Source organism: Saimiri boliviensis, chromosome 2 (genome assembly GCF_048565385.1).
Source record: "Saimiri boliviensis isolate mSaiBol1 chromosome 2, mSaiBol1.pri, whole genome shotgun sequence".
NCBI lineage: Eukaryota > Metazoa > Chordata > Mammalia > Primates > Cebidae > Saimiri > Saimiri boliviensis.
The window spans coordinates 87,757,622-87,777,935 of NC_133450.1; the positions used below are offsets into that span (position 1 = coordinate 87,757,622).

Below are 20,314 nucleotides of genomic sequence, written 5' to 3' on the forward strand. Positions count from 1 at the left end.
ATAGATATTGAAGCTCTAACAGAAATTTTGGACAAAGATTATTAAGAAAGCAGAATATTTCCCAACACAAATCTTTTCCTTTTTTTTTTTTTTCTTAATCTTAAAGATAGCTTCAAGTAAAGTTCAACCCTAGTTAGTCACCTCCGAGGGGCTGTTTGTCTGCTCTCCCTGTGGCGTGTCATACTGGATGTGCTTACCAATGCTGCGTTCCTTTTCTGCTTTAATCAGCCAATGTGGGGCACTGTGTGAACAATGTAGCAATCACCTACGTCCCCAACAGGTATACTAATTGCATCATTTCCATAACCAACTCATCTTTCACCAGCGTGAGTCCTTGGAATTTGTGGATGGTCCCTTCCATAGCCAGCTCTCCTCTCTGAGGGGTCTTTGTCTGGAAGGTTAAAGCCTAATGGTCCCAGAATATTGAGGGGGTGCCCAAGAGAGGGGAGGACGGGATTACTTTGGAAACATTTGGTCGTGGAACCGGGAAGCACAAACACCTAATTTAAGCATGTTTATAGCACAGTAGCATTGCAAACCACCTCAGAAATATCACAGAGTTTAGCCCTGTGCTTAATTCCAGCATATAGTTACCCCTGTCACTAAGAGGTGGGATTCATCTTCACTACACTACAAATGTATTTTTTTGGTAAGATGATTTTTTTCTTGCCTTCCTCCAAAATACTGAGTTTCTATCACCTACATCTGAAATCCTTTTTCTGCTTGACGGTATTACTATTTCTCTGGTTCTAAAAACTGAAGAGAAAGGAAGGCAAGCCTGAATGTCACTTTTCTGCACAAATTTACAAAACCGCTGCCCAACCCCAGCCATCCCCAAGCCTCCACACGAGCAGCTACCTGCACAGCACTGCAACAAGTACCTACTGGGAAGCCCTAAGGTGAACAGACTCTGCTGAAAAGGATTGTGAGTTGTGGATTACGAGGTGAGTAACTTCTCAAAGGGTTTTTCAGGAGTCTTTGTTTCTTAGCAGGTGTAAGGCTTACTCTAAAAATTAAATCATCATTGAAAGTTAAAAACAGCAAAAATCGTGAAGGACTAAGTACCAACAATGTGAGGTCAATACAATCACAAGTTAATTTTTTAATCCATGTGTCTATACAGATATACCACCCAATGCTTATGGCTGTCAGTATTTTCTGCATAGTGACACAATGGCTAATTTACAGTTAATTTTAATCAATCTATATTTACTACTTTTGTCTGTAATATACATACATTTTTTTTTGAGGCGGGGGGGACAGAGTTTTGCTCTTGTTACCCAGGCTAGAGCGCAATGGCGCGATCTCGGCTCATTGCAACCTCCGCCTCCTGGGTTCAGGCAATTCTCTTGCCTCAGCCTCCTGAGTAGCTGGGATTACAGGCATGCACCACCATGCCCAGCTAATTTTTTGTATTTCTAGTAGAGACGGGGTTTCACCATATTGACCAGGATGGTCTCGATCTCTTGACCTCATGATCCACCCGCCTCGGCCTCCCAAAGTGCTGGGATTACCATATATATTTCTTGTTAAAAAACTCCCATTAAATAAAAATAAGCAGCTGGAAGCCTACTGAGGATCATAAAGCACAGGGCAGGCTGTACCACTATGGCAGAATACTTGTTTTCATTGCTACCTGCGATGGCCCGTCTCTTAGCTGCTCTGAGAAGAAAAACTCCATCAGCACTTGGAGAGGCCTAATGTGCTGGAGTGTGATCTGTCTTTATATGTTACACTAAACATGTCTGCTAAAATAAATTTCACAATCTAACCTTCCGACATTTTCAAATTATGAATCCATGCCTACCTCATTTGTTATTTTCTTTGGCAAAGAAAACTCCCGCGAGAAGTTGAAACACTAACTTTTTTTTTTTTTTTTTTTTTTTTTTTTGAGACAGAGTTTCACTCTTGTTACCCAGGCTGGAATGCAATGAACACTAACTTTTTAACAGTGACTTCGTTATAATCAGGAATGGAGACATGGTCTCAGCAGTGCTCTGCAGTGTGTTACTCTCCGAGTTCTGCGATCTTGTCTCAAGCCACTCTTCAAGTTTCTTTTTAAAAGGCAGTATCAGCTGGTGTGCTCCATCAACTGGTAAGGGAGTAAGAAGAGAGACCTACCAGAACTGCACACCCCGCTTGGCTGTTCAGAAACAGAGTAAGCAGCAAGGAAGAGATGGGCACCAGGTTTCATAAAAATCTGGAAAGGGGTTTTTACTTTCCATTTATATACATACTTAATTTTTAATGACGCTTCAGACTTTGACTTAAATGTCACTTCTGCAAGAATGCCCTCCTCAACACTTCAGATTAGCTAGCCCTCCTATTAAACTTCATCATGACGCTTTGGTTTTAAAATTTTTTTTAAGATAGGGTCTTGCTCTGTCATCCAGGCTGGAGTGCAGTGGCTTGATCGTGGCTCACTGCAGCCTCCGCCTCTCGAGTTCAAGCAATTCTCCTGCCTCGGCCTCCCAAGTAGCTGGGACTACAGGCTACTACACCTGGCTAATTTTGGTATTTTCATTAGAGATGGGTATTCACCATGTTGCCCAGGCTTGTCTCAAACTCCTGACCTCAGGTGATCCACCCACCTCTGCCTCCCAAAGTGCTGGGATTACAGGTGTGAGCCACCACACCCAATGTGCACTTTGTATTTTTATGTTGGCATTTATCACTGTTATAATAAAATAATTATATGTGTAATTGTTGATGTAATTGTTTCTCCCACCAGACTATGAGATGAAGGACTATATCTGTCTTTTTGCTGTAATATTTTCAGCATCGAGTTCTGGGGCTAGGATATACATAGTCAAGTATTTATTGAATAAATGAAAGAATGAATGAAAGAAATACTTCTCCAGCCCTTTGCTGGAGTGACCCCCTTCTGCTTTTTGGCATTTGGCGTCACATTAATTGCCTAGTAACCTCATAATAATATAAATAAATACTTATTGTGGCAATGGCTATAGTTATTATTGGATAGAAATGGTTCTTTACACAATTCACATGCTTTTTATCCCTGAAGTGATGAGGTGGTGGTGGTGCTACAACCATATTAGAGATGAGGGACAAAGGTTCAGCAAACGATTTATCTAATCAAACTTACAAAGAGGTAGAACCACAAACTGCAGACACGTTCTACAGAAACACTGACCCTCAGGAATGCCAGGGTCATCTGCTTCCATGAGCAGCAGTCCTCACCCCAAAGGGCTTCTTTGCAGAACTTCCGCTTCTGGGCCACCTTTATTTAAGAGGTTCAAGTGGGTGTGATCAATATTATTTTAACTTCATTCCAGATAAGATTTGTATCTTAATAGAGGCCCTTGAGATGATTTTAGGTGATACAATAGTCTTTTAAAATGTGATTAAAAAATTTACTTTGATGTGAATTATTGAAAAATGCCGATATCTAATGTGTACTTTCACTGATATTATTGCTTTGGATGCGGCTAAGTATAAAGAAAAGTCAATTTTTTTAATGTAAAAAATAGAAGAAAAAGTAGTTCATAGATCTGGTGAATTATGGGAAGGCAGCACGTAAAGAACTACAGTTTGGGAAACACAGTTTGAACCCTAAGGATTGAAAAACTAGGAGCACAGTAAGTACTCAGTAAACGTCTATTCATCCCTTTATTAGCAAAAATACATTGAGCTCCTACTACATTTACGAGAAAGTTATGATCAAGATAGCTAGATAGGATCCTTGCCTTCACCAGGCTATAGCCATTCATCTGAAGGAACAGATAAATGAATTATGAGGAAGAGTGGGAGGAAGGGAGAGAGGGGGAGAGAGAGAGGGAGGGAGGAAGAAAGGAACAGAGTGGGGAACAAAGGGAGGGAAGGAGAAGGAAGGGAGGGAGGGAAGAAGGGAGTGAGGGAGGAGAAGGGAAGGAAAAGGTGGGGAAGGGAAGAGGAGGGAGGGAGGAAAGAAGCAACCAAATACAGGAATTGTAATAAATATACAAGCAAGGTGAGCTAGGTTTAGAACTAGTTATTCTCGCCAGGCTCGGTGGCTCACGCCTGTAATCCCAGCACTTTGGGAGGCCGAGGCGAGTGGATCACGAGGTCAAGAGATGGAGACCATCCTGGTCAACAAGGTGAAACCCCGTCTCTACCACAAATACAAAAAAATAGCTGGGCATGGTGGTGCGTGCCTGTCATCCCAGCTACCCAGGAGGCTGAGGCAGGAGAATTGCCTGAACCCAGGAGGCGGAGGTTGCGGTGAGCCGAGATCGCGCCATTGCACTCCAGCCTGGGTAACAAGGGCGAAACTCCGTCTCAAAAAAAAAAAAAAAAAAAAAGAACTCGAAGGGGTCCTCAAGTTATTTGCTTATACTTTCCATAGACAGCAGCATATAGAACATTTGCTTTTGTTCACTTTCCCCTGGAGGTTCAACAGAGATCTTTCTCCATTGGTGTGTTTTCTTCGAGCAGTATCACTGTTTACTGGTCAGACATTTCGACTGCCATGTCATCTGGATGCCTTAGATACACAAATGCCCCAGAAAGTCAAAGGTGTCACAGAATAACCATGAATGACACTTATCATCTAGATTCTAGTCCCTAGAAACTTTGACAGATGTGGCGAGAGGGGACCCAAGGAAGCTTGGATGCTTTCCCGTCGCACCTAAGGGAGGAAATCCACGTAAGCAAGAATATACTCTACAAGCCTTAGGAGGGTTTTGTTGTGTTTTTAAAAAAATAGAGTCTTGCTCTGTCACCCAGGCTGCAATGCAGTGGTGCAATCTTGGCTCACTGCAACCTCTGCCTCTCAGGTTCAAGTAATTCTCCCGTCTCAGCCCCCATCTAGCTGGAACCACAGGCAGGCACCACCACACCCGGCTAATTTTCGTGCTCTTAGTAGAGATGGGGTTTTGCCATGTTGACCAGGCTGGTCTCGAACTCCTAACCTCAGGTGATCTGCCTGCCTCAGCCTTCCAAAGTGCTGGGATTACAGGCAAGAGTCACCTCACCCGAACCCTTAGGAAGATTTCTAACACAGACTTTTGAGTGTCTATTAAAAGAAAAACAAGTACCTAGACATGCATATTCAGGAAGAAAGCCTGACAAAGCCCTTCCTACTGATTAGGGAGGTTGGCTGACGTTTTTCTGTTTGAATCTCTGCCACTTCACAGAAAATCTATCCTCCTTTATACCAACATTCCTTTGCAGTAAGCATTTTGCCCAGTTTACCACTGCTTCTTGATGAAGATGGATACATCTGCATCTGGCATTCTAATTAGATTAGAGAATAATGACCAGAAAGATCTTGGGGATGTAAGGGTAATTTATTACTCACATTACTTCCACCCTATCTAAGAAGTGTTCAGAAGTAAAGTGTCTAATTCCCCCAGAATTCACTTATCATAGTTGCAAAACAAAACACAAGTTGGAAACGAGGTGTGCCTCCACGCTTTGGCTCTGTTCCAGTATGGTCATCATAGGAATCCTTAGATATTTCCAAATACTTCTGTAGACGTTTGACTGAGATGATAATGCTACCTGTAGGAAAGGGGGATGGTCGTAGTCGCCATCATCTATTGCAAGCTGACATGTGCAGGCACATGTAACTCTCCAAATAAGCCTTGTGAGGTAGATGGAATTAATTCTATAACACGAAAGGAGCAAATAGAAAATCCAGAAAATAACTTGCCCAAAGTCATGCAGCTGATACATAATGGACTAGGAGTTTGAAATGAAGTCTGACTCTAAATCCGTGTTCTTTACTGCTTTGCTGCCACCCAAATGAACACTTGCTGTGTGCGCTCATTAGCTCACCTGACATCCAGCAACCACAGCCCGAGCATCACAGTGCCCGGGGCAATTTGCTGAAGCTCCTTGGCATTCAATAATAGTGACAAGTAAATATAATAACTTGCGTGCCGTTTTATTCGTTTCAGAGCCCAGGCCTGAATTAGCAGGTAGAGAAACTAGGGTGCTCTCAAGGCAGGTGCTGGGCTCTAACACAAGGTTGGCGCACCCTTCTCTGCCCAGAGTTGCTCCTCTCCTCAGCAAAGGCCCTCTAGCTCCAGCAGGTGGCGCTGCCCTTGGGGCTGAAGCAGATGCCCTCTGCCATCCCAAGAGCTCAATTGGCCAGTAGATTCATTTCCTTCCACTTCATCTACCTGTCTGACATTTGGTGTTGCAGGCAGAGGAAAGAGGTAGCTCTGATGGGAAGGAAAGACCATTTGATCACGCAGTGGCTGCATCAATTTCTAAGAGGGGAATTTTGAGCAAATCACTTAGCAGCAGTGTCCTTAAGTTTCCTCATCTGTAAAATAGGATTGAGGCTAATACTCACCCCATGTGTAAGATGAAATGTGAATGTGTATGAGATGCACAATGCAGGATGGACTGAATGGGAAGAAGAAAATTCACATTTAACTGGCATCTACATCCTGTGTATATAGGATGTATATATGCATGATGCTTTGCACATATGGCTTCATGTATTTTTCACAACAGTCTGTCCAGGAGGATATTATCACGCCCTTTTCAAATGAGGAAACAGGACACAGCAAGATTAATTGACCCAGTCATGGTCCACAGCCAGTTTGCCACAGATCTGGATTTGAATTAAGGTGAGCCTCATTTGATTGACACAGTCCCACACTGCCACTCCATAGAAGAAGTGGAGGTGCCGGAGGCTAGTGCGGCCTGGAGACGTGAGGCACAGGCACATGAGGAGCTGGGAGAGAGACAGTAACTGGACCACACGGCACCTGCAGGCCTTAGTAAGAAGTCTGAATTGGCTAGGCATGGTAGCTCATGCCTGTAATCCCAGCACTTTGAGAGCCCAAGATGGGTGGATCACCTAGCTCAGGAGTTCAAGACCAGCCTGGCCAACAAGGTAAAACCCCTCGTCTACTAAAAATACAAAAATCAGCCAAGTATGGTGGCAGGTGCCTATAATCTCAGCTACTGAGGGGGCTGAGGCAGGAGAATTGCTTGAACCCAGAGGAGAAGGTTGCAGTGAGCCATTGCACCACTGCACTCTAGCCTGGGCGACACAGCGAGACTCCATCTCAAACAAACAAAAAAAAAAGAAATCTGAATTTTATTGTAGTTTTCCTGGGAATGTCTCAAAAGAATCTCAGTGGAGCCTCTTGCCTCTGCTATCTACACCAGATGATTCATACAAGCTCCCTGCATGTGGACATTTGCATTTTTTCAGAGGAATTAAGGAACCGCAGTACTATGAATTACAAAGGTCTTCATGGATAGTGACTATCTGCCATACTGTATGTCTACCCACTTGCATTTAGGCAAGAATGTGAATTCTCCCTGGCAGGCGCTGACCATCATCACTGAGAAACCAACAGGCCAAAAACCAGACGCTTCCTTGTTTATCACAGGCTCAGATAGTTTGGTACCAAAGGCCACTGATCCCAGACTGTCCCCTCCACTCGACAGAGGTTGGCACCCACAAGGACCCAAGCCCATGACGATACCTCGTGAGTTCTGATTTATATAGCAACATTTCCTCATCTCCTCCAAACCTTTCACCTTTAGCAACGGGGAAGAATGGGCTTCAAAATCTTGTAGTTGTGACATAAACTGGATTGGGACTTAGATGAATGGATAATTTAGAATCCTACACTTACATCAAGGGAGTAAACCTCTTTGAGCTCAGTGTCCTTATCTACCGATGGTGGTAGAGAAAACAAATCTCACAGGATTGTGGCAGAATAAAAATGTAATGGCATATATGAAAGCATTCTGCATGGCACTGGTCATGTATTAAGTGCTCAAAAATGTGTATTTTTAAAAATTGCAATAGCGAAATCTTGCCCATAAGCCTAGGGTCAAATAAGAAACTCCACCTGAGAATTTCATAAGCCATCTGCATCCTATAGATCCTTAGAACAAGATTAGAACAGAACAACGCGTCCAAATCCAGAAGATTTCTTTGAAATACAAACATCCTCAGTATCTAAAAAAGATAAAATTTAAATATTAGAATCAGTTAAATTTGGGAGATAAAAAATGAATAATAAATGCAGGTAGAAATTTAGAGTTCTGTTTAATGCATAAAAGGGGAATAATTAACGAATCTCAAAACATGTAAATGAGGGCTTAGGAGCATTTTCAAAACACTACATCCAATTTTAGTTACATATGCGGAATTTGCTACATTATAATAATTAGGGTTTTTTTTTTACAAAAGATTTATTTATTTTGAATAGAAGTATTAAATATTATACTAATTACTGGTTATTTTACTTCGTACCCAGGGAAAAGAAATGAATATTCATTAGCTTCTTAAGCTACTGATCCTCCACTGACTAGACAGATCCCAACATCACCACGAAGCTGCGGGTGGGTAGAAAATGTGCTCTGCAAAACTGGCCCCGTGCTGCAAATCATAGCCCAATCTATTCTGCTAATGTGCACATGCGATAACCCCCAAGTGAGTTCCGTTAACACTGTACCGACCAGAGCTCCCGGCTGAGCAGCCAATAAGTGAGCATAACTGTTAAATTTATCACAACAGTATTTGTCTGTCTATACAATCCAATAACCTTGAACAAGATGAGTCTTAACATTTTAAACATGATTTTATAAGATTAAACTAACATCTCTGTCTAAAACACAGCTTGTTCATTCCAAAAGAATATTTTAACATATTTCAATCATTGTCTGGCTTGGGTTTCAATTCTACTCTAAGGGAAATATCCAGAATCAGTCTTAGCAACTTTAATTGACCAGGTATTTTCACCATAGCTTAAAAGGCAAACACTGTGCTTGTTTGTTTTTTCTCCAGTGAAAGGAAAATGAATGAGGTGACGCATTTTTTAAGACCCCAATTCAGTTAACTTTTAATCCTCGTTCAGTTTAGAACACTTCTATGTTGGAGCCCATGAGCTGCTTGATTTTTGTTTTTTGGTTTGTTAAATTTTGTGAACCAATGGAGTGCTCGAGCAAGTCACTAACCCGGAGTGGGGAAGGAGCTGATGGCTCTGAAGGGAACACGGTCTTGCAGAAGAGGCCACCATTTTCCTGGATGGCTTGGCCTGCAACGCTGGTTTGCAGCCCCAGAGAGACATCTCTGCTGGGCAGAAGCTGTGAAATCAGCCAGGATGTGCTGGGAAAGAGTGAGCAGAGCAGGGTGTGTACAGCAATGTTTTCTACGTGGAAAAGCAGCTGTGGGTTCTGCCTCCATGTGGTAGAATAACGGCATGGAGGAAATATGCAAAATAAATCACTTGCTCAAGTTTGCCTCTCAGAAAGCTAGAAATTTTTTGTTCTTTGCTTTTTTAATTTACAAGTAAGTAAAAATTCCTGACAGTCTCACCCAGAGTACAAAGAGGAAGGATGTGACTTCACAGAAAGTTTCAAATTGCTCAGGGTTAGGACAGAAAAGGACTCATTCAACAGGTATTTATTAAGTACAAAGCATGTGGGGTACTTAATGGGTGTGATTCCTGACCCAGCCACAGCCACATAACCTGGGAGCTTCTTAGAATGCAACTTCGAGGGTCTACCCCTGACCTACTGAATAGCATCTGTGGGTGATACTTCCATTAAAGTTTGAAAAGAGTGGCTAGACACTGTTAGGTGCTCACCATGTGTTACACAAACAAAGACAAAAATCCAGGCCACATATCTACCAAAATTTACTAACGATTTAACTTAAGATACAACTCTAACTCATTGCAAGAGACATGGTCTAGGCATGCACAGTGACACGAGGTCATCAGGAGCCATTTCCATAGAGACCTTCTGTGCCAACCCAAGTAAGAGCCTGGCTTCGAGGTAGACAAGCATGCTTGATCTACCTGATGCAATTAAACCAACAGCTACCCTATTTCTAAATTCAGGTTGGAAAGGCTTCCCATGCAACAACTCTCGATGCTAGAGAAACCTAGGAAATACAGGCTAGTCTCATCTGGTTTCTAGTTGGCAATGAGAGAAGGATAGGAGGAAAATTATCTAATTCATTTAGCTGGCAAAGTTACTTAAATCTTTCTCTAGTCCATGGCCCCTGCTTAGAAGTCATGAGAGATAGATAAACACTGGGGATATCTCCACTGATTTCATCGCACAGTTGTGTTACATTTTCTCTTCATTTTCTGCTCTAATAGATGCTGGTAATATTCCTTGACAGGTTGTGTGGAGCCACAGATTTTCCAAAGCCAACTGGAAGCGACTTGAAAGATATTGTAGAAATTAATGACTTGTGAGGATTTCTAGGGACTTATACCTACTCTCTCTGGACCTTCCTCTACATCAATCTTTATCAACTTGTCCATTTCCCAGTACCTTATTTCTACATTTAAAAAATTTGATTACAAAAGCAGTGAATAAATTTGTGTCTCAGAAAAAATTCAGAAACAATACAAAAACATTTAGAGTAGAAAAGTAAAAAATTCACTGGAGATGGCTCATGGCTATAACCTCATCAGTTTGAGAGATGGAGGTGGGAGGATCACGTGAGACCGGGAGTTCAAGACCAGCTAGTAAATATAATGAGATCCTGTTTCTACAAAAAAAAAAAAAAAAAAAAAAAAAAAAATTAACTGGGCTTGGTGTCACACACTCATTGTCCTAGCTACGCAAGAGGCTGAGGAAGGAAGATTACTTGTGCCCAGTGGTTCAAGGCTACATGGAAATAGCCTTGAACAGTGGTTCAAGGTTACTATTGGATGTAGTGGCAGCTGTGACTGCCACTGTATTCCAGCAACCTGGGTGACAGGGTAAAACCATGACTCAAAAAAAAAAAAATGTTTTTAAGTGAAAATTCCCCTTTACTCTCCTATCCAAGAGTAATCACTGTTAACATTGGATTGCATTTTTTTTTCAGGCTTTATCCTGTGAATTTACATTAAATATGCATACTCATCAATCTGTAGTTTTACATACTTGAATTATACTACATTATTATTCTGCAACTTGTTTTTTTCAAAATTTTATTTGCATCTTTCCCACTTAATCTATATAATTTTTAAATAGCTGCATAATGTTCTACATAATACATTTACCCGGATTGACTTAATCATTCTCTGTTGATGGCTATTTAGATTATGTCTAGTCAAGTTTTAAGCAACTAAAATAAGAGTTGCCAAGATGGCCAGATATGAGAGTGACAAAAGAAAGCCAAGAGGTTCCCCATACATCACCAATAATTAATTTTTATAGAAGATGTCATTTTCAAAAAGCCCATTCATAGTAACAAATGAAGAAATGTATAAGAACAATATGGGAGGGAAATCTAACTTTGCTGACTGACATGAAAGACCAAATTGTTTAGACATGTACTTTGTCCCCAGATACGGCTATTCAATATTGTAAACATATTAGTTATCTCAATTATCTTTATAAAAATCAAAGCAATTCCAGAGAAATGGCAGTGGGATAGTCTATGCAACTTGAAAATCAGAATAGAATTCTTCTAGAACAGTAAGTGTGATGAATAGCCAAGTAAATTTGAGAAGGAGAAAGAAGACATGGCCAAGACACCATCAGTTTTGGTGAGTGGATTTGATTTATCTCCAATATCACCAGCAGTTAGGAGCCCGAGGCACCAGTATAAACCATGTTTTTGGAATGGACACCTTGGATTGGCAGGGGACAGTGGGGGAAGACATAGGGAGACAGATGAAATTTTATTTTAAGGTAAATTTGCAATTGTCTTTATTTACCACTAAGAAAAGCAATCAATCAAGTCAGCATATTCTTTGTGACCAATGGTCACTTATATAACAGTAAACTTTTAAGGGCTATTTGAAAGACATGTGGATTCCTTCTTTGTTGGCTAATAAATTAGACATATATATCCATAACCAAGATTGTTGAGTTCACAGAGACACAAAAAATTCACTTTTGTTTTGCTTGGTTTACTTAATGTGTTGACTCTTGAGGGATGTGAGCACTTGAGGTTTTCTTCAGTTTAGAAAAAATGTTTACTATAGCTTTGATTATTTCCCCATTTCTTTCTTTCTCTCTCTCTCTCTCCCCCCTTTTCTCCCTCCTCCCTGTCATTTTTTCTCCTTCTATTCCTTCTCTTTCTCTCGCTCTTTTTCCTTTATTTTCCTGTAGAAAATCCAATATTAGGGATATGTCTGTTCACTCCCTTGTAGTGTCAATTCTCTATTCATTCATCCCTCATATTTCCTCCACATCGAAATTTGGTTTTAAGGTTTGTTTAGATACTGGTTTAACTCTTTGACAATAATACTTTATAGATTTTAACCAGTACTTTGTAACTGTATCATGTCAGGAAGCACACACTCTGATTCTAAGATGAATCAGTGGATTTTAGAGATAATACTCTGATTCCTCCTTTGGAAATTCATCTACTGGTATTACACATTAATATTGAAATTTCGCCTAATGGTATTATACATTAATGATTATTACCTAATTAGAGGTTGAAAAGTGGTGAGTTTCTAAGTGCATTATTCCTTACACACTTATTATATGAAATTTTTACATAATGAAAAATTTTCATGCATCACCTGGGCTATTTGATAACTCCAATGTATAGTTCATACAGGAAATACAAGCAAATGCTCAATCTTTCCTTGTAATCAACAGCTGTCGGAGTAAAGAGCTACTGTCCTATTTCCAATGGTATCTAACGAGGTGTTTTGGTTTGCTGGCTTTTTCGGGCTTTTTTCATTTTGTGTATGTCACAGAATCATGAGTTTCTATGTAGTCAACGTACTTCAGTCAACAGAATTCACTGGTATTTCTGGTGCTAAAAATGTCCCATCTTTAGTCAAGGAAGTTCCTTCATGTTGGCTCTTGTGTCTCTTTGACATGACTCATTCATTTTTGATAACACCCTTGTTTTCAGGCACAAAACCTCCCAGAACTGTAGATTTCTTGTCCCAGACCTGGGATAAGTTATTTCTCAAAGATGTCTTTATTTCTTTTGATATTTAGAAACCATAACTGGGGTGCTAGATAGGCTTGTTGTCATTGGGCTTCCTGGAGTTTTCAGACTTTAGTGGACAAAACTAGGAAAACATGTTGTTGCTGTTGTTTTTTTAAAAAAACAAAATAATGAGTTTATGCTGGTATTTCTAATTCAAATCTAACATCACAAGATTTTTAATGTAATTTCTGAGGTTCTATAACTATTTTTTATCTCCTACACTCAAAATCGTGGTTCTTAACAATATTGATGTACTTACGTACATTATCCTATTGCTTATATGTGCACATATGTACTGAAATAAAAATACACATATTACTACCATCAGTATAACAGAGTAAAATTTACAATTTCTTTACAGCTCTTTTTGTCTTCAGACTATGTTCCACTAAGACTGTACAGTCAAAACACTATATTACATCACCTGAAATAACTATATTTTCCATGTGATTATACCATTAATTTGATATAAATTAGTTTCACTAACTTCCATTGGTATTTAATTTCCAAGCACTGATTTCTTCTTTTGTATTTGATTTTTCAATATTTACAACATTGTATGATGCCATAACTGAAGTCTACTTATAATAAGGCATATTCAGAGAAATCTGCTTCTATTCTTATGTCCTTTACCTGTTAGTGTCCCTTCCCCATACATTAGTCAAAAACTAATAAAAATAGTTATTTTTCTGGGCTTTTTCTGGGTAAATGTATGTATTCATCTTGGATTTTCTACATTGATAATCATGTCATTTACAAATAAATGACATTTTTTATTTCTTTTCTAGCTCTATACTTTTTCTTTGCTTTATTGCCCTGCCTTGAACACCCAGTATAATGATGAATAGAAGTGGTGATAGAGGTATTCTGCGCCTTATTTCTGCTATCTGAGTGAAAGCTTTTAATATTTCATAGTAATGTCTGGTGTAGGTATTTTATAAATAGTCTTTATCAAATTAAGGACATCTCCTTCCATTTCTAGTTTGCTAAGGGTTTTTAATACATGAATAAATGTTTAATTTTATCAAGTGTTTTTGCTGCATCTCTTAAGATGATCATGAGATATTTCTCCTTAAGGGAGAAATATAGTAAATTATATTAATTTTTTTTTTTTTTTTTTTTGAGACCGAGTTTCGCTCTTGTTACCCAGGCTGGAGTGCAATGGCGCAATCTCGGCTCACCGCAACCTCCGCCTCCTGGGTTCAGGCAATTCTCCTGCCTCAGCCTCCCGAGTAGCTAGGATTACAGGCGTGCGCCACCACGCCCAGCTAATTTTTTGTGTTTTTAGTAGAGACGGGGTTTCACCATGTTGACCAGGATGGTCTTGATCTCTTGACCTCGTGATCCACCCGCCACGGCCTCCCAAAGTGCTGGGATTACAGGCTTGAGCCACCACGCCCGGCCTATATTAATTTTTAAATGTTAAACCAACCTTGCATTCTTGGAATAAGCAAAGTTGGTGTGTAAGGATGGGGTTAAGTTGCAAGTAGTCAGTGGTAGCTAGTCTTAGTTCTAGGTTCTAGTCTAGGGAAGACAAGAAATCTGGCACCAACCCTTGACCAAGATGTAGATGAAATGTACTAACTTGTGATTTGTAACGTGTTGCTTAAAGTCTAAAATTTCCCAGAGGCACCCTCTACCAGTTTGTCTATATGGTTTATTGAAAATGTACATATTGATGTTTTACAACTGGCTTACCTCATTACTCAGGCTGATTTTAACTATGTGACTAGTAGGATATAAAAGCCCCTTGATTTGCATCTTGCAATTCCTGAGACCAAAGCATCCCACGTGTATTGGCTGTTGATAAATCAAAGAGGATGCAGATTCTATGAGACCGAATAAGGATATTGGAAGCTATGCCTAGAAATATGAGACTTCTTTTGTGTTTTGCCTGTACATTCTTTTTCCTGCTGTATCATATCCTTCACCTTTATTAAAGCTTTATGTGTTGTGTATATACCTTTGGAAACATGATCATGAGTTTTTCAGTTAGCCAACACTGTGTAATTACTGCATTTGGTCACGATGTATTATACTTATTATTTATCCTTGGATTTGGCTTGCTAATATTTCAGTTAGGAGCTTTGAATATTTATGAGAAAGAATTTGTCTGTCATTTTCATTTCTTATGTTTTTATCATGCCAGGTTTTGGTATTGGGTCATTCTGGTTTTATAAAGATAGTTGGAGAGTTTCTTCCTTTTTTTATTCTTTGAAATACTTTAATTTTACTTCTCCCCTAAATATTAAGCAGAACCCACTGTTGAAGACAGTTGGGCCTGCAGTTTTGTAGGTAGAAAGTTTTTCATTATAGATTTAGTTTATTTAAATGTTTGGTATTATACAGGTTTTTCTGTTTCTTCTTGTATAGATTTTGGAAAGCTGTGTTTTCCAGGACTTTTTTTTACTTCATCTAAATTTTCTAACTTCTTAGCATAAAGTTGTTGGTAATGTTCCACTGTAATCTTTTTAATGGTCAAAAGATTTTTTGTAATATACTTATTTGTATTCTTGATATTGGATATTAAGCAATCATTATTTTTTCCTGGACCAGACTCACCAAAGATTTATCCATTTTAATAGGTTTCTTAAAAGGAACTTTTGGCTATGTTGATCCCCTCATGCATTCTGCTCTTACTCATTATTTTTGCTCTTCAGAATAACTTCCTTCCTTTCATACTATCTAGTTTTAATTTGTGACTGACTTCTTGAGATAGCTGCTTAGATTATTGGCTTTCATCCTTCCTTCCTTTTCGACATCTGTTTTTAAGACTATACTTTCCCTCTAAGAAGGCTGCAGCTGCATCTCACAAGTTTTGATATGTAGTATTTTCATTACACTGAGTTCAGAAATTCTCTCATTTCTTGTGATTTCTGTAATTCCTACTATCATATTTAGATATGTATTGCTTAATTTCCAAACATATGATGATTCACTCACTTTATTTGTGGTTCTTTATAGCTTAGTACTACTATGTTCAGAGAACATACTCTATATGATTTTAATACTCTGAAATGTATTCATCTTTGCCTATGGCCAAAAATTATCAATTATGGGAAATGCATTGAGTTTTGTAGACTATATACCTCAATGCAGTCAGGTTTGTTAACCATGTTGCTCTAAATATCTACATTCTTAATGATTTTTGGTCTGCTTGATTTTTCTGTTACTGAGAGCGATGCATTGAGGTCAAACACCATGATTGTGGATTGTTTTGGTTTCTTAGACCTGCCAAGGTTCTGACAGAGTTTGTACTGTTACGTTTTCCAGGTGAGTTGAAGTTTTTATCATCATAAAATGCTCCTCTTCAGTTTAGGTTGGCATGCTCTATTTTGTTCTCAGACTTTTCACTTTTCCATATTCTTGTATTTGAGATATGCCTTGTTTTAGCAGCATGCACTTGAGTTTGGACTTTGAGTCTGAAAACTTTAATTGGGATATTTCATTTTTCTATAACGCAATTTCTGATATATTTGGGATTAAATACAGCACCTTTCTATTTTTTTATATTTTTTGCCTATCCATATCTCTTTTTCCATTTCTTTTTGCCTTCCATTGGATTTTGTTCCTATTATTTCATTTTCTCCTCCTTTAGCTTAGTAAAGTTATACATTCTATTACTATTCTTTGTAGTTATAAATTATTTTTATAAATTCTTTTACTGTTCTCTCAGTGGTTCCCCAGAGATTACAAAATGCATTCTTAATTTGTCAAAGTCTAATATAAATCAGATTTTTATCACTTCCTTGACTAGGCAAGGCTTTAGAATTTGAGTGGTATGGTTATTACGCATTGTACTTCTCTCTATACATACATTTCATCCAATAGTCTTATTGTTATAATTATTTTATACTGTCAATATTTATTTAGATTTAGTTACATGTTTACCATTTCTGTTCTTCATTCTTTGTTCATTTGCAGTCTCCTATTTGGTGTCATTTCCTCCTGCATGAAGAACACCTTCTACTATTTCCTTTAGCACAGGTCTCAATTACCATTTATTTCCTGGCTGAAAATATTTTATTTCACCTTCTTCTTGGAGGGTCTTTTTATCGGGTATAAAAGTCTAGACACTAATATTCATTTATCTTCCAGGTTCTGTTTTTTTTCTTTTTTTGAGACAGTCTGTCACTCTGTTGCCCAGCCCGGAGTGCAGTGGCACAATTTCAGCTCACTGCAACCTCCGCCTCCCGGGTTCAAGCGATTCTTGTGCTTCAGCCTTCGCATAGCTGAGACTACAGGGGTGTACCATGCCCTGCTAATTTTTGTATTTTCCATAGAGACAGGTTTTCGTCATGTTGGCCAGGGTGGTCTCAAACTCATGATCTCCGGTGATCTGCCTGCCTCAGCCTACCAAAGTACTGGGATTACAGGCATGAGCTACCGCACCCAATCTAATTTCATTTTGTTGAGAGTCTGTCAGTGTTTTTGAAGATTAACTTTCCTTTTGTTCTTTAAATCTTTGATTTTATTTTTGAGACAGAGCCTCACTCTGTCACCAAGGATGGACTGCAGGACTCACTGCAACCTCTGCCTCCTGGGTTCAAGCAATTCTCCTCCCTCAGCCTCCCAAGTAACTGGGACTACAAGTGCTGACAGCAATGCCTGGTTAATTTTTGTATTTTTAGTAGAGATGGGGTTTCACCACGTTGGCCAGGCTGGTCTCAAACTCCTGACCTCAAGTGATCCACCCACCTTGGCCTCCCAAAGTGCTGGGATTACAGGTGTGCATGAAGCCCCGCTAATTTTTGTATTTTTAGTAGAGATAGGGTTTTGCCATGTTGGCCAGGCTAGTCTCAAACTCCTGACCCTTAAGCGATCCACCTGCCTTGGCCTCCCAAAGTGATGGGATTACAGGCATGAGCCACCATGCCCGGCCCTTTGCCAAATTTTTTAATCTTGCTTTTTAATTTCCTTGAATTTTCTGAACAGTTATTTTAAAGTCCTTGTTTTATATTCTGTTGTCTACAGCCTCTTAGTCTGTTTCTATTTTCTGTTATTTCTCTTGGTTTCAGTCTTGTTATCTTGCCTCCTTATGTGTCTGGTTATTTTTTATTCAAGTGTCAGACACTGTATGTTAAAAATTATAGCAGTAACTTGAGATATGGGGAGACATTATCCTCCCCAAGAGAGAATTTTCATTTGCTTCTGGAAGGCATTTAGGCTAAGGGCACTTGCAACTCCAGATCACATTAGGTGGAGACTGAGATGCTTCAAAGCAGGGCTTCTGTTCTTGTCTGGTCTATTTTCTGCTCACCTTGATTTTTATGGTATAGTCCATTATGATCCTCACAACATGCTTGGAGGTTCCAAAAGGACTCTGCTCAGTTTCCCCTTGTCACTTGTCTGTTGTAGGCAGGACCAAAGCCTTTTAAAGGAGAGCAGGTCCCAAATTACAGGCTCCATGATTCTTCCGTGCCTTTACAGCTTCCTAGCTTTTGTCATTTTCATGCAAAAGAGTTTAGCTTTCTGTATTTAGTGGACTACCCAAAATCAGAAGCCAGTCATAATTTGTGCCTATTTAAAATGATGTTATTTCAGAAATGTAGGAAAATTTATGACTGTGGACAAATGATTCTCTTTTCCATTAGTTAAACATATATCTTTTATATGTATGTCTGTGTGTGTATAGACACATTTCCCTTTTACAAGTATGTGGAAAGAGAGAGGGACTGGGGTGTATCAAGTAAGTTTTATAAGTTAGTATTTCTCTAAAAAGTTTCCTGGTGGTCTTCTATAGCTGTTGTGGGACTGGTCCCTTATTTACAAGTAGTAAGAGAAGAAAACTGAGTAAAGAGAATTAAGAGATCTCTTCACTCCTGCTAAGACTAGATGTGCCACAGCTGAGGTGCTACTCTGTTGTAAGTTCAGGAGAAAGAAGAAGGCTGGAGACACAGCGCCACAGAAATGACATTATGTTTAAAGACTAAGACTTTAGTTCAGGTCTTGAATGCTTCCTTGACCTTCCAGTGACTATGACTGAAACAGCAAACAGCTTTGTTTAGAATTGGAAAGAGGTTTCTGGCCTTGGTGTTCCGAATACATTCTAGTATTTTACAGACTTGAACTTTTTGTAAAGAGCAGAATAGCAATTGTCTAAGATTGTATCTAGTCCAGATTCTCAGATTGGGTATTATTTTGTGTGAAATGGGACAATTCCAAAAGAATGAAATAAACCCAAATCATAGTTGATATCTACATGTGAATTTGCCGTATTTAAAATGCAATACTTCCTCAAATCATATAGTGTTTATTCATGCAACAAACATTTCACTGAGCTCCTACTCTGTGCTAGGTTCTCAGCATACAATGTTAAAAATAAGACATACTTTTGTCCCGAAGGACCTCTATTTAGTAAATTAGAAGGATATGAGAACATTAACTGTAACAAAATATTATAATAGATACATGACAAAGAGTAATATATAGTATTCTAGGTAAAGAGATGAAGGAAGATTAAGTCCACCCTGGGCAGTTAGGAAATACTTTCTTAAGCTCGTCTTATTCAAATATAACTTCCTGTTTCTTACTTTCCTTGATGGTTTCAGACCGGATTACTTTATTAGCATTTTCACTTTATATATTCATCAAAATTCATCAACCATACCAGTTATCACGTTTTGCTATAGTAGTTTCTCATTCTTTCTCTCCATAAAGTGGTAAGTTTCTTGAGAACATAATACAGCTCTTATTCACCTTTTATTTCCAGTACCCAAGAACATTGTATAAACTCGCTGAATATTTTTTATATGTAAATGTATACATATATGGATGAATGAGGTGAGGCATACATTAAGATTAATGTATTAATAAAGCTATATTATTTAACAGAATAATTAGTATGGATATTAGTTATAAGTAAGAAAAAAGAGTCTTAACCGAACACACAAATGGACATCAATAAGGTATTAAGATTCACCTTTAAATAACACACTGTAGATACTCATTTCTCTGTATATTTATAGACACACTTGACCCTATTCAATCAAGTATTTTCATTATTTCCAGTAACATTTGAAAATGCTGTTTTATGCTAAAATTAATGCATAATTTGTTTGGTCTCCTGTCTGCAGTGGAGGATCACTTGGTTACTTTGAGGTAACACAGTTAGTCAAGGTGGCCATTATACCCCAGCAGGATGAGTTCAGATACGTTTAGAATGATTGCTTTCAGGAACTGTCCCGGAGTAATGCTCAATTGTAAATTGGAGGGAAACTGAGCAAAGACTCAGGGTAAAACACCAAACTCTGACATTTTAATACTACATTATTTAAAATACATCTCTAAGTGGCTTAGTTGCAGCTGTGAGACCTTATTCATAAAACACTTCATTTCTTTGCTTCTCTTTGGAAATGAAATTAACATACTAGTGGAAACGGTAAATAGTAACTTCTTAAATTGTTAATAGCTTCCCCAGGCTTCTGCTCTCTT

At 38.8% G+C, this 20,314-nt stretch overlaps 1 long non-coding RNA gene across 1 annotated transcript in view; it reads right to left on the reverse strand.

Moving 5' to 3' along the window:
- The window catches only part of LOC141583612 (uncharacterized), a 442,534-nt gene that overhangs the window by 225,195 nt on the left and 197,025 nt on the right, over positions 1 to 20,314 (reverse strand). The window lies entirely within an intron of this gene.